The 19,088-nt window shown below is 38.8% G+C and overlaps 1 long non-coding RNA gene across 1 annotated transcript in view; it reads right to left on the bottom strand.

Annotated features, from left to right (window-relative positions):
• The window catches only part of LOC144580353 (uncharacterized), a 260,125-nt gene extending 244,931 nt beyond the window's left edge, over positions 1 to 15,194 (bottom strand). Inside the window, exon 1 of the long non-coding RNA XR_013529729.1 lies at positions 15,085 to 15,194. This is a non-coding gene — a long non-coding RNA (uncharacterized LOC144580353). The remainder of the gene's footprint in view (positions 1 to 15,084) is intronic.
• Between the last annotated feature and the right edge of the window lie 3,894 nt (positions 15,195 to 19,088).

Raw genomic sequence — 19,088 nt, 5'->3', positions numbered from 1 at the left:
ACCAAGCTCAGCTAATTTTTGTATTTTTAGTAGAGATGGGGTTTTATCATGTTGGCCAGGCGGGTCTCAAACTCCTGACCTCGTGGTCGGTCTTACCTTTTATCCAGTTTGCCAGTGTGTGTCTTTTGGCTGGGGCATTTAGGCCACTTACATTTAAGTTAATATTGTTATATGTGAATTTGATCCTGCCATTTTGTTACTGGCTGGTTGTTTTGCCCGTTTGTTGATGCAGTTTCTTCACTGCATCGTTAGTCTTTACCATTTGGGTACATTTTTGCAGTGGCTGGTACTGGTTGTTCCTTTCCATGTTTAGTGCTTCCTTTAGAAGATCTTGTAAGGCAGGTCTGGTGCTAACGAAGTCTCTCAGTAGTTGCTTGTCAGTAAAGGATTTTATTTCTCCTTCACTTATGAAGTTTAGCTTGGGCAGGATATGAGATTCTGTGTTGAAAGTTCTTTTCTTTAAGGATGTTGAATATTGGCCCCCACTCTCTTCTGGCTGGTAGGGTTTCTACCAAGAAATCCGCTGAGTCTGATGTGATTCCCTTTGTGGGTGACCTGACCTTTTTTTTCTAGCTGCCCTTAGCATATTTTCCTTCATTTCAACCCTGGTGAACCTGATGATTATGTGCCTTGGGGTTGCTCTTCTTGTGAAATATCTTTGTGGTGTTCTCTATGTTTCCTGGATTTGAATGTTGGCCTGCCTTGCTACGATGGGGAAGGTCTGGATAGTATAGTGAAGAGTATTTTCCAGTTTGGATTTATTCTCCCCATCACATTCAGGTACGCCAATCAACTGTAGATTAGATCTTTTCACATAATCCCATATTTCTTGGAGGCTTTGTTTATTTCTTTCCACTCTTTTTTCTCTAATCTTACTTTCTTGTTTTATTTCATTGAATTGATCGTCAATCTCTGATATACTTTCTTCTGCTTGATCAATTTGCCTATTGAAACTTGTGTATGCTTCATGAAGTTCTTGTGCTGTTTTTCAGCTCCATCAAGTCATTTATGTTCTTCTCTAAGCTGGTTATTCTAGTTAGCATTTCATCTAACATTTTTTCAAGGTTTTTGGTTCCTTTGCATTGGGTTAGAACAAGTTCCTTTAGTTCAGAGAAGTTTGTTATCACCCTGAAGCCTGCGTCTGTTAATTTGTCAAACTCATTCTCCATCCTGTTTTGCTCCCTTGTTGGTGAGGAGTTGTGATCTCTTGGAGGAGGAGAGGCATTCTGGTCTTTGATGATTTCATCCTTTTTGCACTGGTTTCTTCCCATCTTCGTGGATATATCTATTTTTGATCATTGAAGTTGGTGATTTGGGATGGGGTCTCTGAGTGGATACCCTTTCTGTTGATATTGAAGCTATTTCTTTTTGTTTTACAGTTTTCCCTCCAACAGTCAGGTCCCTCTGCTATAGGACAGCTGGAAGTCCACTCTAGACCTTATTTGCCTGGGAATCACCCGTGGAGGTTGCAGATCAGCAAGTATTGCTGCCTGATCTTCCCTCTGATAGCTTCGTCTCGAAAGGGTACCTGCCAGGTGACAGCCAGAGCTCTCCTGTATGAGGCATTTTTTTGGTTATACAGGGGTCGGGAGCCACTTGACGGGGCAGTCTGTCCCTTGTCTGCCTGCAGAGATGCTGCTGGGCTGTCACAGACTCAGCCCAGCTGCTGTGTAAGCTTCCTCTGGCTTTTGTTTACACAGGTAGGCTTAGACCTGCCTCAGCAATGGTGGATGCCCTTCTCCCCATTGAGCTCAATGGTCCTGGGTCAAGCTCGAACTGATGTGCTGGCTGTGAAACTCTCAAGTGAGAGGGCTCCAGTTTGTTGCTCTTTTGCGGGGTGGGACCCACCCAGCTGTATCACCTGTCTCCCTGGTTTCAGCTCCCCCTCTTTCTGGGGTGGGTAACTCCATCCCGCAGGTGCTCTCAGTGCTAGTCAAAACATTCGCCCATATCTCACCCAGATCTGTGCCAACAACTTGTGGCATTTGCCGGAGCTGCCACTCAGATCTGTGTTGGTAAGTTGCAGTGCTTTTCAGCCCAGTGAGGATCTCCTGGTCTGTGGTTTGAAGAGGGTATGGGAGAAGTGCAGTATCTGAACCAGAGTGGTGGGGTAGGGTGAAATCCCTGATCCTCAGGTCAGTTGCACTTCCCAGGTGAGGCATGCCCCACCCTGCCACAGTTTGCCCTCCTTGGGCTATACTCACTGTCCAACCACTCCCGTTGAAAGGAACCTAGTACCTTGGTTGGAAATGCAGAGATCAGTCGCTTTCTGTGTCTCTCTTGCTGGAGCTATGCTCCAGAGCTGTTCCTATTCAGCCATTTGGCAGAAGCCCCCAATTCTATTATTTCTTATCTTTCATCTTTCACTCTTACAGAAGCAGTAGGATGTGGAAGTCCTGAGTAACTACTAAGGTACCCATCTTCCCAGATTTGCAGCCCAGTTCCATCATCTATGAGTTATGTGACCTCCAGGAAGTTACTTATTCCTAGATGTAAAATGATATTGCTATTATTAACTTACGATTTTTTATTTAAAACATTGACTGTATTTTCCCTTTTTTTCTACAACTTTTTTTTTTAACCAAGCATAGATTTGAAATTTAGTCACATCACAGATATGTAGAAATGCAACTTCATTTGTCTATGTGAATGGAATGTACTCATGAACCCCATTTTTACTCCATAATTGATAATACTGAAATTAACCCTCAGAAGAAAAGGAGGAGGGGTTTATTTTAATGGTTGCCTCTGTGCATTAAAACTCTGTTTAAACTTCCTCCATTTTATGTGTTTCATTACACTTAAAAGAACAGAAGGAAGCTCAAGTCAGCCAACATCCTATTGATAGCCTTCTGGGCGAAAAAGAGTGCATAACAGGTTTAGCCTTAGAAAGACAAATATTTATCCTACAGTTCAATTCAATTTCATTGACAAAGGAAGGAAGTAGGATATAGCTTGTGAGGGGAGTTATTTGACCACAGCATTATAGCTAAGAAAATAATTTTTCTGTGCAACTGCAGTATGTATCTTTCTGAAGGCTAGATGGAAACAGGAAAAGTACTATAAATAGTATTTTATTTATTCTCAATTTTTTTAATTGGATGACTTTTCTGTAATATTTTCCATTACATGTTATTTCAATATGCATCTAAGAAAATACATATATATTTACTAAAACAAAAAGCTTAAAATTTTTTTTATTAAAAATATCCTGAGGGCAAAGTAATATAAGGAAGAGTGAGTATCAAATGCATTATCCACAGTAGTTACTAAATTGATCCACACCAAAATAGCAGCAAAACATAGTTTTAGAGATTTTATCCCTCAATATATTGACTTTTCTTACAACGGAGTGTGAAAGGAACAAAGCTCACATTCCCCTTACCCTGCTTTTCTTGACTCATCATGTCTTGTCTCTCTTGCAATATTGGAGCAGAATTTCAGGGTTAAGTCTGGTTAAATCAAGGAGACTATACTGATAGGATGAGACTTATAACAAAATCAATCAACTCTAAATGAGATTGGGATTCTAGAATGAAGAGCTGTGAGGGATAATCAGGCAGACTCTGGGTAAAAAGATTATTTCTGCTCCAAGAACAAAATGCACTTTGGGAATTTCTTCCCTCTTAAAGTCAACCAAAACTCAGTTCCCCTCCTGTTTCACTGCCTCCTGTTACTTTCTATAGAAAACAGTATTTACAAATGACAATTACATAATTAATTAATCAGATAGTCAAATTCTCTGAACAAAGTAACAGTAGCAGGTGTTCAGCTAGTGAGCACAGTGTATCCAAGAGTGAAGACATCTGGTCTGCTGGGTCACTGTGACATAGGGCTCAGATGCCGGGATGGGTGCACACCATGACAGCAAGGTAAATTGATGGTCAGCCACTAAACCACAGCCAACAAGACACATCATTGTAGAGTTGAATTGTGATTATTACATTAAATGCACTTATTTTTCTGATAGTCTGATGGAATAGGTTTAGCAGTATTTTAATATGTGACACAAATTCTAAAACTATATATTAGCCAAGCCCATTTGCTTATCTATAGAAATGCTAAAACATCCCCACTACAATAAGAATAGTTTAAGACTATCCCTTCAAATATGGCTAACACAAAATATCAGAAAGTTTAGCCTTGCTTATTTTTTTAAGTTTTGCTTTATTTTAAGTGTAACACATACAAGAGAGTGTGCAAATTTTAAGTATGTAGCTCAAAGAACATTTAGAAGAAAACACACTTATCCCACTACCACCCAGATCAAGATATAAAGTATTACCAGCATCCTGGAAATCTTTTTTTGTGCTGCATCCTAGTAATTCCCACCTCAAAGGTAACTGCTTCAATTTCTGTCACCAAAAATTAATTATGACTGTTTCTGAACTTTAATGGAATCATTCAAACTGTATGTGCATGGGCCCTTAAGTGTCTGCTTTTTTCACTCAATAGTATCTTTGTGAAGTTTACCTACAGTACCACAGTAATTTCCCCTATTGCTTAGCTCCCTTGCAGAACGTATTAAAACTTACTAATCTATTCTATTGATGTGCATTTCAATTGCTTGATGCTGTTACAAATAGAACTGCTCTGAGCATTCCAATACATATCTTCCAGTGATCATATACTGTGTAAGCATTATTTTGGGAATAAACCCGAGTGGATTTGCCAGAGCTAAAGATTATGTGTGCTGTCACTTTTCCAAAATGATTTTGCAAATCTGATTTCCTACCAGCAGTAAATAAAAGTTTTGGTTGTTCTACATTCTCATCAACTCTTGGCATTGTCAGATTTTTAGTGTTAGCCATTCTGGGAGATGTGTAGTATCCTATCATGTTTTAACTTATATTTTCCTGTTGATTTGAAAGTTGAATATCTATTATTTTAAATATTTATTGGCCATTTAGATAAATTCCTTTGAGAAATTCTGGTCCAAGTCTTTTGCTATGTATTAATTACATTATTCTACTTTTGTTGTTGTTGTTGTTTTTGTTTTTTTGAGACAGTCTCACACTGTCGCCCAGGCTGGAGTGCAGTGGTGCAATCTCGGTTCACTAGAACCTCTGTCTCCTGCATTCGAGCAAATCTGCTGCCTCAGCCTCCTGAGTAGCTGGGACTACAGGCACCCACCACCACTTCTGGCTAATTTTTGTAATTAGTGGAGATGGGGTTTTAGCATGTTGGCCAGGCTGGTCTCAAACTCCTGACCTTGTGATCCACCCGCCTCAGCCTCCCTCATGCTATTGCAGGCGTGAGCCATCACACCCAGATTATACTACTTTTTAAAAATTAATTTGTTAGACTTAATCTGTACAAGTCCTCTATTAGATATAATATGTTATAAATATATTCTTCTCCGTGTTTTGTCTTTCATTCTCTTTATAGTAACTTTTAATAAACAAGAATTTCTAATTTTAATGAAATCAAATTCATTAAGCTTTTATTTTATGGTTATTGCTATTTGTTTTCTGCTTATCAAATCTTTGCTTAACAAATTTTTGCCTGTGTATCAGTCATAAAGATAGTCTCTGTCTCATATTATCATCTAGATAAGTTTTATTGTTTTTATTTTCTTCAATTCCACCTGACTTTTATTTTTATGGCTGGTATGAAGTAAGGATCAATGTTCTTCATTTCACCATAGGAATATCCTGTAGTTCTAGCTCTATTATAGATTAGACCATCGGTTGCAGTAATATTTGGATTCTAATCAGGTGACCAAACATGAATCTGTTGCTGAATTACACATTCTGTTCCATTGACTTATTTGTCTATCCTTGTGCCAGTACCACACACTTGATTATTGTAACCTAATGAGACCAGATATCTAGTAATTTAAGTCTTCTAACTTCATTCTTCAAAGTTCCTTTGTCTATTCTTAATTATTTGCTTTTTGTATTAATTTTAGAATCAGCTTTATATTTTCTCTAAATGACTGGAATTTTCACTGAGATTGCATTATATCTATAGATCAATTTAGCAATAAATGATATATTGTAATATTTAACAACTTTATTCATGAATAAAATATATTATTCCATGAATTTAGGACTTCTTTAGTTTCTCTCAGTAATGTTTTCAGGTCTTCTGTGTTCTTGTAGGTCTTTCATTAAATTATTTCTATGTCCTTGGTAATTATAATTTTTATATTAAAACTAATTTTTATAACTAAAGAAATAAGCTTCATCTTCAATAATTGTTTACTAAGATATAGAAATACCATTGATTTTTGGACATTGACTTTATATCACAAATATTCCTAAATCCATTAATTAACTCTAATAGTTTAGCTATACATTCCTTGGGATTGTCTACATAAATAACCATTACAATTGAAAACGACAATGTCTTCATTTCTCTTTGACTTTACCTGATTTTCTTTCTCATTTTACTCAAGTGGTGGGGACTTCTATTACAGTGTTGAATAGAAGTTGTGTTCAGCCTTTGATTTCACCTGAAAAAAATCTTCCAATATTTCACTATTAAATATAAAGTTAATGTAGATGTTTTATAGATGCCATTTACAAGATTGAGGATAATGCTTTTTGTTCTTAATTTTATGATTTTTATTTGTAATGAATAAGCAACAAATGTGATCAAATATTTTCATGTATATATTGAGATGACCATATTGTCTATCTTATTTATTATTTATAATGGCCATTTGCATATCTTCTTTTAAGCAATGTCTGTTCAGATCCTTTACTCACTCTTTAATGGATTTATTTATTTATTTATAGTGTTTCTGCTAAGAGGTCTGCTGTTGTCTGATGGGCTTCCCTTTGTATGTGACCTGACCTTTTCCTTTACTACTTTTAACTTTTTTTTTTTTTTCATTTTGACCTTGGAGAGTCTGATAATTTTGTGTCTTGGGGATGATCTTCTTGTGAAGTATCTTACTGGGGTTTTCTGCATTTGCTAAATTTGAATGTTGGTCTTTATAGACAGGTTGGGCAGCTCTCATGGATGATATCCTGATATGTTTTCCAAGTTGGTTCTATTCTCCCCATCTCTTTCAGGGACACTAATGCATCATAAATGTGGTCTCTTTACATAATCCCATATTTCTTGGAGGCCTTGTTTATTCCTTTTCATTCTTTTTCCACTATTCTTGTCTGACTTTCCTATTTTAAAAAGTCAGTCTTCAGACTTTGAGATTAGCTCCTCCTCCTGGTCTATCCTGCTATTAAATACTTGTGATTGCATTAAGAAATTCTTGTAGTGTGTCTTTTAGCTCTACCTGGTCAGTTATCTTCTTTTCTTTAGTGATTATTTTGTATGTCCACTCCTGCATTGTTTTATCACAATGTTTAGCTTCTTTGAACTGTCACTGTACTCTTGTTAACTCAATAATCTTCATTTCTATTGATATTCCAAATTCTATTTCTGTCATTTCAACCATCTCAGTCCAGTTCACAACTCCTGCTGGAGAGGTTTGTAAGTTGTTTGGAGGAAAGAAGGCACTCTGGCTTCTTATGTTTTTTTTTTATTTTGGATTGGCGGGGGGTGGGGCGCAGTTCATCCACCGATTCTTTCTCATTTTTATGGGTTTATCTACCTTCAATCTTTGAGGCTGCTGACCTTTGAATTTTTTTCCTTTTTCCTATCTGATAACCTTGAGGGTTTAATTGTAGTGTAAGGTGAATTCAGCTAACAGGCTTCAATTCTGGAAGAATTTAGGTGGCCAATGCTCAGCTCCCAAATTCTGGAGCGGGTGCACTAACACAAAGGGACTTGTATTGGGCCCCAACTTTGTTCTCTGGCTCCTAGAGGTTAGGAATCAGTTGCAGTGGCGGTGCCAAGGTGGAGCAGATGTGGCAGAGTGCTGGCAGGGGCTGGGATGCCTGCTTCCTTGCCAGCATTCACCACAGTATTGATGACAGCACAGCTAGGTATGGGTGGGGGGCCTGCTGGTGACTGTTTGCCAGGTCACTCTGGAAGTGGTGTTGGCTGGAGATGGTAGGGAGGTACTGGCAGGCACAGGTCTGGATGCCTTTTCTGTGCCCCACAATCAGGAGTAATTGCTCAGGGCAGGGGAGGATCCCGTTTTCTGCACAGTGTCAGCACAAGGGTAAAGCACTGGTAAGGGCAGGGTTGTCTGGCTCAGTGCCCACAAAAGCTCCATCTGCAATAGTGGTTGGCAGGGGCTGAAGGGGAGGCAAACTGCACTCCCACACATTGATGGTGCCAGGAAAGCAAAACCTATCAATGCAGACAGACACCAACAAAGTGATATGTGGAGTTGCCATGGGCCCTTGAAAAACTACAATATGAAAAAGGAGCAAGCAGACTGGTGTGTAGCCATAGGGGCACCCCACTGGAACTCTGCTGGTCAGGCATGGTCGACCAGTGCTGAAGCTATGCTCCCAGGGCACCCAAGACTGCCCTGCAACTAGAAGGGGCCAAGGCAGGGCTCTGGGAGAGGCTAGCAGTCCAAGGGGTGCTCAGGTTGGAGCAGCCCCATCTGATTGGCAAGATCCCCCTGTAGAGATCAGAACCAACATTTCTGCTAGGGCTAAAGTCTCCTATGAAAGCAAGTTGAGCCTAGGAAGATGGCCATCCCTGGCTGTGCTCCACTAGAGATGCTCCCACACCAAACCCTCTGAACTGCACATTATCTGGCTTATTGCCCCTACCACTTCTCTAAGCAGCTATCCCTGAAAACTTCAGTGTCTTTGGTGGTGGATCTTCTGCTGGGATTTCAGAGGTCCATGGAGAGAGTAGGTTGCCCCTCGCCAGTTCAACTTGCCCAATCCTCCAGAAAAACTGTGGGCCAGGAACAAATCCTGGCGTGCAGATGCCCCATGCATGCTTCCACGCTTTCTTCCACTTCAGCACAACTTTTGTGTCTTTCCTCCATCCACTCTCAGTGCCTTCCCTCTGGAGAGCTGTTAGGAGCACACCGGCAGTCTTGGTCCCTTGGTGGAAGCTATTTTACCTGGCTGCATCGAATCTGCCATCTTGCCCTCCCCTTGTGTATATTATTCTTTAGTGTTTACCTTAGAGATTACAACAGTTATCCTTTACTTATTAGAGTTTATCTTAAATTCCTACTTTCTTAGTTTCATATGCCCAATTCTCAAATTTGTGTTATAATTTTTTTTTAATTTTTTATTGCATTTTAGGTTTTGGGATACATGTGCAGAACATGCAAGACAGTTGCATAGGTACACACATGGCAGTGTGTTTTGCTTCCTTTCTCCCCTTCACCCACATTTGGCATTTCTCCCCAGGCTATCCATCCCCAGCTCAACCCCCGCTGGCCCTCCCCTTTTCCCCCCAATAGACCCCAGTGTTTAGTACTCTCCTCCCTGTGTCCATGTGTTTTCATTTTTCATCGCCCGCCTATGAGTGAGAATATGCGGTATTTCATTTTCTGTTCTTGTGTCAGTTTGCTGAGAATGATGTTCTCCATATTCATCCATGTCCCTACAAACGACACAAACTCATCATTTCTGATTGCTGCATAATATTCCATGGTGTATATGTGCCACATTTTCCCAATCCAGTCTATCATCAATGGGCATTTGGGTTGGTTCAAGGTCTTTGCTATTGTAAACAGTGCTACAATGAACATTCGTGTGCATGTGTCTTATAGTCGAATGATTTATAGTCCTTTGGATATATACCCAGTAATGGGATTGCTGGGTCAAATGGAATTTCTATTTCTAAGGCCTTGAGGAATCGCCACACCATCTTCCACAATGGTTGGACTAATTTACACTCCCACCAACAGTGTAAAAGTGTTCCTTTTTCTCCACATCCTCTCCAGCATCTGTTGTCTCCAGATTTTTTCATGATCGCCATTCTAACTGGCGTGAGAAGGTATCTCAATGTGGTTTTGATTTGCATCTCTCTGATGACCAGTGACGATGAGCATTTTTTCATATGATTGTTGGCCTCATATATGTCTTCTTTTGTAGTGTCTGCTCACATCCTTTGACCATTTTTGAATGGGCTTGTTTGTTTTTTTCCTGTAAATCTGTTTGAGTTCTTTGTAAATTCTGGATATCGGCCCTTTGTCAGATGGGTAAACTGCAAAAATTTTTTCCCATTCTGTTGGTTGCCGATTCACTCTAGTGACTGTTTCTTTTGCCGTGCAAAAGCTGTGGAGTTTGATTAGGCCCCATTGTCTATTTAGGCTTTTGTTGCCAATGCTTTTGGTGTTTTGTTCATGAAGTCCTTGCCTACTCCTATGTCCTGAATGGTTTTGCCTAGATTTTCTTCTAGGGTTTTTATGGTGCCAGGTCTTATGTTTAAGTCTTTAATCCATCTGGAGTTAATTTTAGTGTAAGGTGTCAGGAAGGGGTCCAGTTTCTGCTTTCTGCACATGGCTAGCCAGTTTTCCCAACACTATTTATTAAACAGGCATTTCCCCACTGCTTGTTTTTGTCAGGGTTATCAAAGATTGTATGGTTGTAGATATGTTGTGTTGCCTCCAATGCCTCTGTTTTGTTCCATTGGTCTATATCTCTGTTTTGGTACCAGTACCATGCTGTTTTGATTACTGTAGCCTTGTAGTATAGTTTGAAATCTGGTAGTGTGATGTCCCACGCTGTGTTCTTTTTGCTTAGAATTGACTTGGCTATACGGGCTTTCTTTTGGTTCCATATGAAGCTTATGGTGGTTTTTTCCAGTTCTGTGAAGAAAGTCAATGGTAGCTTGATGGGGATAGCATTGATTCTGTAAATTACTTTGGGCAGTATAGCCATTTTCACGATATTAATTCTTCCTAACCATGAACATGGAATGTTTCTTCATCTGTTTGTGTCCTCTCTTATTTCGTTGAGCAGTGGTTTGTAGTTTTCCATGAAGAGGTCCCTTACATTCCTTGTGAGTTGTATTCCAAGGTATTTTATTCTTTTTGTAGCAATTGTGAATGGCAGTTCGTTCTTGATTTGGCTCTCTTTAAGTCTGTTATTGGTGTAGACGAATGCTTGTGATTTTTGCACATTGATTTTATATCCTGAGACTTTGCTGAAGTTGCTTATCTGTTTCAGGAGTTTTTGGGCTGAGGCAATGGGGTCTTCTATGTATACTATCATGTCGTGTGCAAATAGAGACAATTTGGCTTCCACCTTTCCTATTTGAATACCCTTTATTTCTTTTTCTTGCCTGATTGCTCTGGCTAGAGCTTCCAGTACTATATTGAATAGAAGTGGTGAAAGAGGGCATCCTTTTCTAGTGCCGGATTTCAAAGGGAATGCTTCCAGTTTTTGTCCATTCAGTATGAATTGGCTGTTGGTTTGTCTTAAATAGCTTATATTACTTTGAGATACGTTCCATCAATACCGAGGTTATTGAGGGTTTTTTAGCATAAAGCGCTGTTGAATTTTGTCAAATGCCTTCTCTGTGTCAATTGAGATAATCATGTGGTTTTTGTTTTTGGTTCTGTTTATGTGGTGAATTATGTTGATAGTCTTGCGTATGTTGAACCAGCCTTGCATCCCCGGGATGAATCCTACTTGATCATGATGGATAAGTTTTTTGATTTGCTGTTGCAATCGGCTTGCCAATATTTTATTGAAGATTTTTGCATCTATGTTCATCATGGATATTGGCCTGAAGTTTTCTTTCCTTGTTCGGTCTCCGCCGGATTTTGGTATCAGGATGATGTTGGTCTCATAAAATGATTTGGGAAGGATTCCCTCTTTTTGGATTATTTGGAATAGTTTTAGAAGGAATGGTACCAGCTCCTCTTTGTGTGTCTGGTAGAATTCGGCTGTGAACCTATCTGGACCTGGGCTTTTTTGTGAGATAGGCTCTTTATTGCTGCCTCGACTTCTGACCTTGTTATTGGTCTATTCATAGTTTCAGCTTCCTCCTGGTTTAGGCTTGGGAGGCCACAGGTGTCCAGGAATTTATCCATTTCTTCCAGGTTTACTAGTTTATGTGCATAGAGTTGTTTGTAATATTCTCTGATGATGGTTTGAATTTCTGCGGAATCTGTGGTGATTTCCCCTTTATCATTTTTTATTGCATCTATTTGGTCGTTCCCTCTTTTCTTTTTAATCAATCTGGCTAGTGGTCTGTCTATTTTGTTGATCTTTTCAAAATACCAGCTCTTGGGTTTATTGATTTTTTGAAGGGTTTTTCGTGTCTCAATCTCCTTCAGTTCAGCTTTGATCTTAGTTATTTTCGAATCTTTTTTCAAGGTTCTTAGTTTCTTTGCATTGATTTAAAACATGGTCTTTTAGCTCACAAAAGCATCTCATTATCCACCTTCTGAGGTCTAATTACATCATTTCGTCACAGTCATTCTCTGTCCAGCTTTGTTCCCTTGCTGGTGAGGAGTTTTTGTCCTTTGTAGGAGGTGAGGTGTTCCGGTTTTGGGTGTTTTCCTCCTTTTTGCGCTGGTTTCTTCCCATCTTTGTGGATTTATCCACCTGTCATCTGAATAGTTGCTGACTTTTCGATTGGGTCTCTGAGTGGATGCCCAGATTGTTGATGATAAAGTATTTCTGTTACTTGGTTTTCCTTCTACCAGTCTAGCCCCTCCACTGTACGACTGCTGAGGTCCACTCCAGGCCCTGCTTCTCTGGGGTGCACCTATAGCAGCTGTGGAACAGTGAGGGATGCTACCCGTTTCTTTTTCTGCTATCTTTGTCCCAGAATGATGCCTGCCAAATGTCAGTCTTTTGGATATAGAGGGGTCAAGGAGCTGCTTGAGGAGACAGTCTGTACTTTTTTGGAGCTCAAGTGCTGAGCTGTGAGCTCTGTTGTTCATTCAGGGCTGTTAGGCTGCTACGTTTAATTCTGCTGCAGCAGAACTCATAAAAAAAACCCTTTTTTTCTCAGATACTCTGTCTTGGAAGGGTTGGGGCTTTCTTTGTGAGTGTCTGTTGCGCTGTCCTGCCCAGCTAGGAGGCAGTCTAGTCACTATTTGCCTGCCGAGGCTCCGCCCTGCTGGTGTGAGGTTCGCCCTGTTCCTGCAGGCTCTGCCCTGTTGTTGCAGTCTCCGCCCTGCTGCCAGGGGCTATGCTCTGTGGCAGAGTCTCTCAGTTGTCACAAGTTGCCTTGGCAATGGCAGGCTGCGTCAACAATGGGAATGTACATCAGTAGGGGCAGATTGCCTCGTTAATGGCGGACGCCTTTCCCCCACCGAGCTGCACTGTCCCAGGTTCAGCCATGCCCGCAGTTGAAACTCTCCACCCAGAGCGTTTGGAATCGCCATTTTGTTTGTCCCACTGTGCTGACCCAAATGTCGTTTCCCTGGAATCTCCTGGCCTGGCTCACTGTCAAAGTCCAATTCAGTCAGATAGATTTGCCACTCTGCCCTCTCATGTCTCAGATTGCCAGTTCAACAGGGCACCCGGACCAGTGCCCTTTGTGTGGAGCGTTGTGGAGTGCCACTGTGCTACAGCACTGGCCACTGGCTGCACCAGCTGCCAGCTGCACCAGCCAAAACCTCTGCCTGGCATCCTATGTCTCTTTTATACCTAAGAATTTCCCTGTTCTGTGGGTAACAAAGATCCGTCTGGAAATGCGGCCCTGACTCACCCTCCACACATTCACCAAGAGCTTCAATCTTGGCTTGTTCTCACCGCACCATCTTGAGTCCCTCCTATATATATATATATATATTATTTTTACATGGAGTGTCAGTTTGTTGCCCAGGCTGGAGTGCAGTGACCCTATCTCAGCTCACTGCAAGCTCTACCTCCCAGGTTCAAGCAATTCTCCTGCCTCAGCCTCCTGAGTAGCTGGGATTATTATAGCCTGCCACCACATCCAGCTATGTGTTTTTGTATTTTTAGTAGAGACAGGGTTTCACCATGTTGGCCAGGCTGGTCTCAAACTCCTGACCTCGTGATCTGTCCATCTCGGCCTCCCAAAGTGCTGGGATTACAGGCATGAGCCACTGTGCCCAGCCATTATGATTTTTACATATTGAAATTCTACATATATTTGAAATGACATAGGACCATTTTAATTGTTTTAAAAAGTCAGTATTTGTATAGCTTTATTCATATTTACACTCTTCATTTTTCTTGTTCTTTTTTCCTGCATTTTCATGATTTAAACTGGAATTCTTTACCTAAGGAAAAACTTCCTCTGTGTTTTCTTTAGCGTATGTCAGTTGATGAGATATCCTTCCAGGGTTCTTTGTTGTTGTTGCTTATTTCACTTGCATTTTTTAAGAATGTATTTTTAAGTTGGTAGTCATTTTTTTTAAGACTTTAAAAATTATTTTCTTTGCCTTCCAGTTAATTTTTTTTTTTTTTTTTTTTTGCTGAAAACTCATCTTTAATCTTGATGTATTCCTTTAACAATGAGTCTTATGCATCTTTGTATTGGATACTTTAAGAATTTATTTTATTTTTTTAAAGCAGCTGCACTATGACTTGCCTAAGTGCATTTTCTTTGATTTTATTCTGTATGGAATCTATAGAGATTCTTGAATCTCTCGTGACATTTAGAACCAGGTTTAGAATATCTGTAGCCAGTATCTCTTCAAATTTGTTTATATCTCATTCTTTACTGTTTTATGGGACTCTGATTATCTTTCTGTTAGATCTTTAGGCCTTTTTCCCACATTCCATTTGTCTTAGCTATTTTCTGGGTGCTAAGAAAATAACTATATATATATGGATGCATGTGCGTGTGTGTATTCTATGAACCTATTCTCCAGTTTTCTTCTGCTCTGTCTGATCTTCTATTAAGTCCACCTACTACATTTTTAGTTTGCTATAATTTGAAGTTCTAAAATTGTTTAATTGATCTTTTTTATATTTTCTAGCTTTCTTGCTATAGTTTTAATATTTCCTCTATCTTTATGGACATATTATCATTTTTAAAGACTAATTGGTATTTTAATATCTGGATCATCTATAGGTTTGTTTCTACCCCCTTTTTTCTCTTGACTTTCATTCATTCAGCCCTATTTTGTTACATGTGTATTAATTTTGGATGCTGACATTTGATGTAAGAAACTTTAGAAACTCTATGTTATTTTCTCCAGAGAGAATTTAATTTTTCTTCTGGTAATTGGATATATTGTAAGTAAGTGATTTTGATCCTATCAGGGATTGAGATGATTCCAAGTGGTATTTCAGATGCTGTGAATGCTGTTCTACTTACTGTTTTCCTTATCCAGAGCAGAGATCTTTAGACGTCTCAAATGAACACATGGTGTGTTTACTAGGCTCTGCCTTCTTGAGCATCCTTGAATTTAAGTTGACCTCTCAGCACCATAAAATATCAAGAAAAAAACAAGCAAATAAATCTCTGCTTGGATATTTAGTCCTATGGAAGTACTTTTGCTTGTTTTTTGACCTCTTAACTCTCATACACAGCTTAAGAACTGGTAAATTTCTTGAACAGAGATTTTATGCAGAATATTCCACTTACTTCTTTATGGTTCCCTTTTCTCAAGTCCTGTTTGCCTTGGTAGCCTGGAGCTCCAATGTTTATCTTCCCAGCCTAATCAGTTTGTCGCCACCACAAGGCTACCATTTTCTGCTCAGCCTCTATATCCCTAAGTGTGAATGGGCAGATAATCTGTTGGGAGAAAGAAGTCTGTATTTTTACTCTAATTTTTCCTGCGTTCTAAAACCTTGACCCTACAAGTTCTCTCTGTTTACTTGATCTATAATATATTTAAACAGCTGGAGCTTTGTTTATGATTTTGTTTTCCTTTCTTAAATTATTTCTAGCTTTGATAATTCCTCATGCATGGTAGGACATTTGGTATGATTCAACCTACTCTCCATAGCCAAAATCTATGATTAATTCAATATGCTCTCTCTTCCAAAGCACCATTAATGGTGATATTTGTTGAGAAATAAATTCTATATTTACTTTGAAAATAATGCATTTTATTCATACATATGAAAATCCAAATATTGCTAAAATAATCTACATAGTTGTTTTTTTTAATTGGATCACATAGTAGAGATGAAATATCAATAGGTCTGAAATGACAGGTTTTAATTTTGATAACATATTTAAGTTATCATTTTATGTTTATTTATGATATTAACTGTGTTAAACAGAAATAGGTAAACTCTTAAAGTGAAAATACAGTTTGGTTATTTTGTTGGTGTGGAAATTATAAAAGCAAACCACTTGGTAGGTCAAAAAATTCTGTCCTAAATTTTCTATGACTTTCTTCAGGTGACAAACAGTGAGAGTTATACATAGGAAAAAAAATGAATTCTTTTGTTGCTTATAATTTTCATGGTAAAGAAAAAAAGCAACATTTTCCCAGGAAAGAATTAAACAAATCATGACAGGAACATATAATGCAGTAGAAATTAACATACCGCAAGAGGAATATAAACAGAAGACTGAGTAATAATTAACCTATTTATAGCTTATAAATCACTTTCACCTACATTATCTCATTTGATCCTAGCAACACCACTTGGAGCATCGTATTATCTTCAATGCTATTATTGAAACTTCTATTGGCAGAGTCAACAAAATGGAAACCTGGGCTCAAATGTCAGGCTTCTGAGATGTTAACAAAATCTTTCAATATTAATGACTACTTACAAATGACAGGCATTATCTGTGATAGGAGGGATAATACAAGAATATAACTGAAGTGATCATTGCTATTTTGGAGCTTACAAATCATGAAGGAATCAGAAAATAATCAAATACTCACAATACACAGTGATAAAATCTATGATGAGGGAAATGTGGAGTTGTAGAACAAATAAGCCGGATCAAAATCACGATTTGGAAAAGAGACAGATGGTCATGGAAGTCTTTCTAGAGAACGAGAACTCTAACACAGATAAAATAAAATCAAGAGGTGGAAAAGTACACTCTGAGTAACTCAAAGGAGGTCATCAAAGGCAGAATATAGAATGTGGGGGCCCAGCAGCAGTGGATGAGATGGGGTAGTTCCAAGTCTGCATTGTCATACTCTATGACTGGATTAAAAAAAAGAATACTGCTATTATTATGTGTTTACGAGCTTTACTGGAATACTAGTAAGTTTATTAGATTGTATTAACAGATTGTAGTTCTAATGTACTTTTTAGATTCAGAAAGTATAACAAATAAAATTCTGAAGCTATAATTTCAGATCCTAAGGGTAGTTTTAAAGCAGATTTACCTTTCTCATCATAAGTTTATTTGATAAAAAATTTTAATGGACTGTTTTACTCAGATGTTTTGGATGCCTTGCAGAGGTTAGCAGAGATCTAACAGGTTCTTGATATATATCTGTGGTGTTAAATCTCCAGCGATTTGAAACACATGCAGAAGTAGGAGATGGAACATAGAGCACATCCTGATAGGACCAGATAACATCCACAATTAGAACCAGAGGCAAGGCTGGAGTGTGTAGCACATTTCTAGACCACTGTCCCAACCAGTCAAGAGAAAGTTAACTAAGCAAGAATCAGAACTCAAGTTTCAGGATGCAAGACTAAAGTTTGAAAAATTAAGAACAGACCATTATACTTAGACCACACAGGAAGGCAGAGGTTGAAACAAGGAAAACTCTCAGACTTTCTTCCTCTTTAGAGTGAAGTTGCACAATCCCCAGAGCACCTGGGAAAGGCTCTTTCAGAGATGGCTTAGGGTTCAAGGAGGACTCTGGCATCTTTCACTGAAGGGCTTATAATTAACATGTAGATCCTATTTCTAAGATCCTTTCTTTAAGCCACAAAATAGAGAAAGCCTTTTGTAGACATTTTTTAGTCATGTTGCCAGAATAGAGAACTCTTCTGGGAAAAGTGTGTTCCTGGAAGCAGAAAAGTGGTTCCTTCACTGGGCAGCTGTTGAAATGCATAATGTTGGATGAGATGGGCTACTTTAACCTGAGTCTTATTAAGGACAAAAACTTGGAGTGTGCAAACAGTGCTTTGTGGAAGAAAGGAAGAGTAAGCAGAATATCATCCAAGCCCATATTATAAATCTGTTCTCACTGTGATGCTTCAGGTACCTTACAGGAAATCTGTACCAAACCTCTTCTATCATCATCCTTCCAGCTTCCCAGCATGGGTGACAATGTCACTGTCATTATTTATTTCATTCCATTCTAAAGACTTACTTTATATGTTACCTTTGGAATTTATTGTGAACTAGTGTACCTCTTAGACTTAGAAAGTATAACAAATAAAATTCTGGAGCTATAATTTCAGATCCCTAAGGGTTGTTTGGATAAGTTGAGATAATAATTGTTCTCCAAAATTTTAATTCAGACTTGATAAATCTCTCATAGACATGCAGCTTACCTCTTCAAAGAAATCAGGGTGGTTTTAAAAGGAATAATAAGAAAATGATAATGCTAAGATACTGATGGCTTGGCATCACCCTTTAATTCCCTCTGTATTGATGTTCACATTGGAGAGGTTGTAACTAAGTGATGCTTAAACGACCTTTCAAATCACTTAATATTATGAACCTAAATTGGTAAACACTGGTGAGCGGACTCTGTAACAACCAGTTGATTGACCAATTGTCCCATTTTCAAACCTTGTTAAAACTCTTTCAGTGCCTTTGTGAAGGTACTGAGGGCAGGTGCATGGTCAGATTCCTTTGCCCCAAACATAGGTGGTGTAACATGAAGGCCACTGACAGATAACTGGAGTTAAATTCCCCAAAAGAGCTGAAATAATTAGCTCTCTGTGTCACTTATCAGATTATTCTAGTGTAAAAGCTGCAGGGAGCCAATCAGATCAGATTTGAACCCTGTCTCTGCCACTTTATAGCTATATAACCTTAGTAAATAACTTCAACTCTATGAATCTTTGTGACTTCATCTATAAAATAATAGTGATGATGATAGTTACTTTATAAAATACCAGGTGGATTAAATGAGATATATGTGAATGCTCCAACAAGGAGTTTAGTACATAAAAGAGAGACAATACCTGACGACCATGTTTCTGCAATGCCTGGAATCTATACTCTAAGCTTGTTTTTCAGTGTTTTCTCTATGTCTTTTATCGTAAATAAAAACAAACTCTCCCCAAAGCTATCATTCAAATGGTTATGCCTCTTTTTCTCCCATATGGCCAAGGAAAGAGAAGTTGATGTTTTTTACCTACTTATCAGCTCTTCTAGATCTTATTCTTCTACCCTCCCTTCAAGACCTTTCTTTCAATGACTTGATTCTCTTCCTC

The sequence above is a fragment of the Callithrix jacchus genome, chromosome 19 (assembly GCF_049354715.1).
Source record: "Callithrix jacchus isolate 240 chromosome 19, calJac240_pri, whole genome shotgun sequence".
NCBI classification, from domain to species: domain Eukaryota; kingdom Metazoa; phylum Chordata; class Mammalia; order Primates; family Cebidae; genus Callithrix; species Callithrix jacchus.
This window is presented reverse-complemented; position numbering and strand designations above follow the sequence as displayed.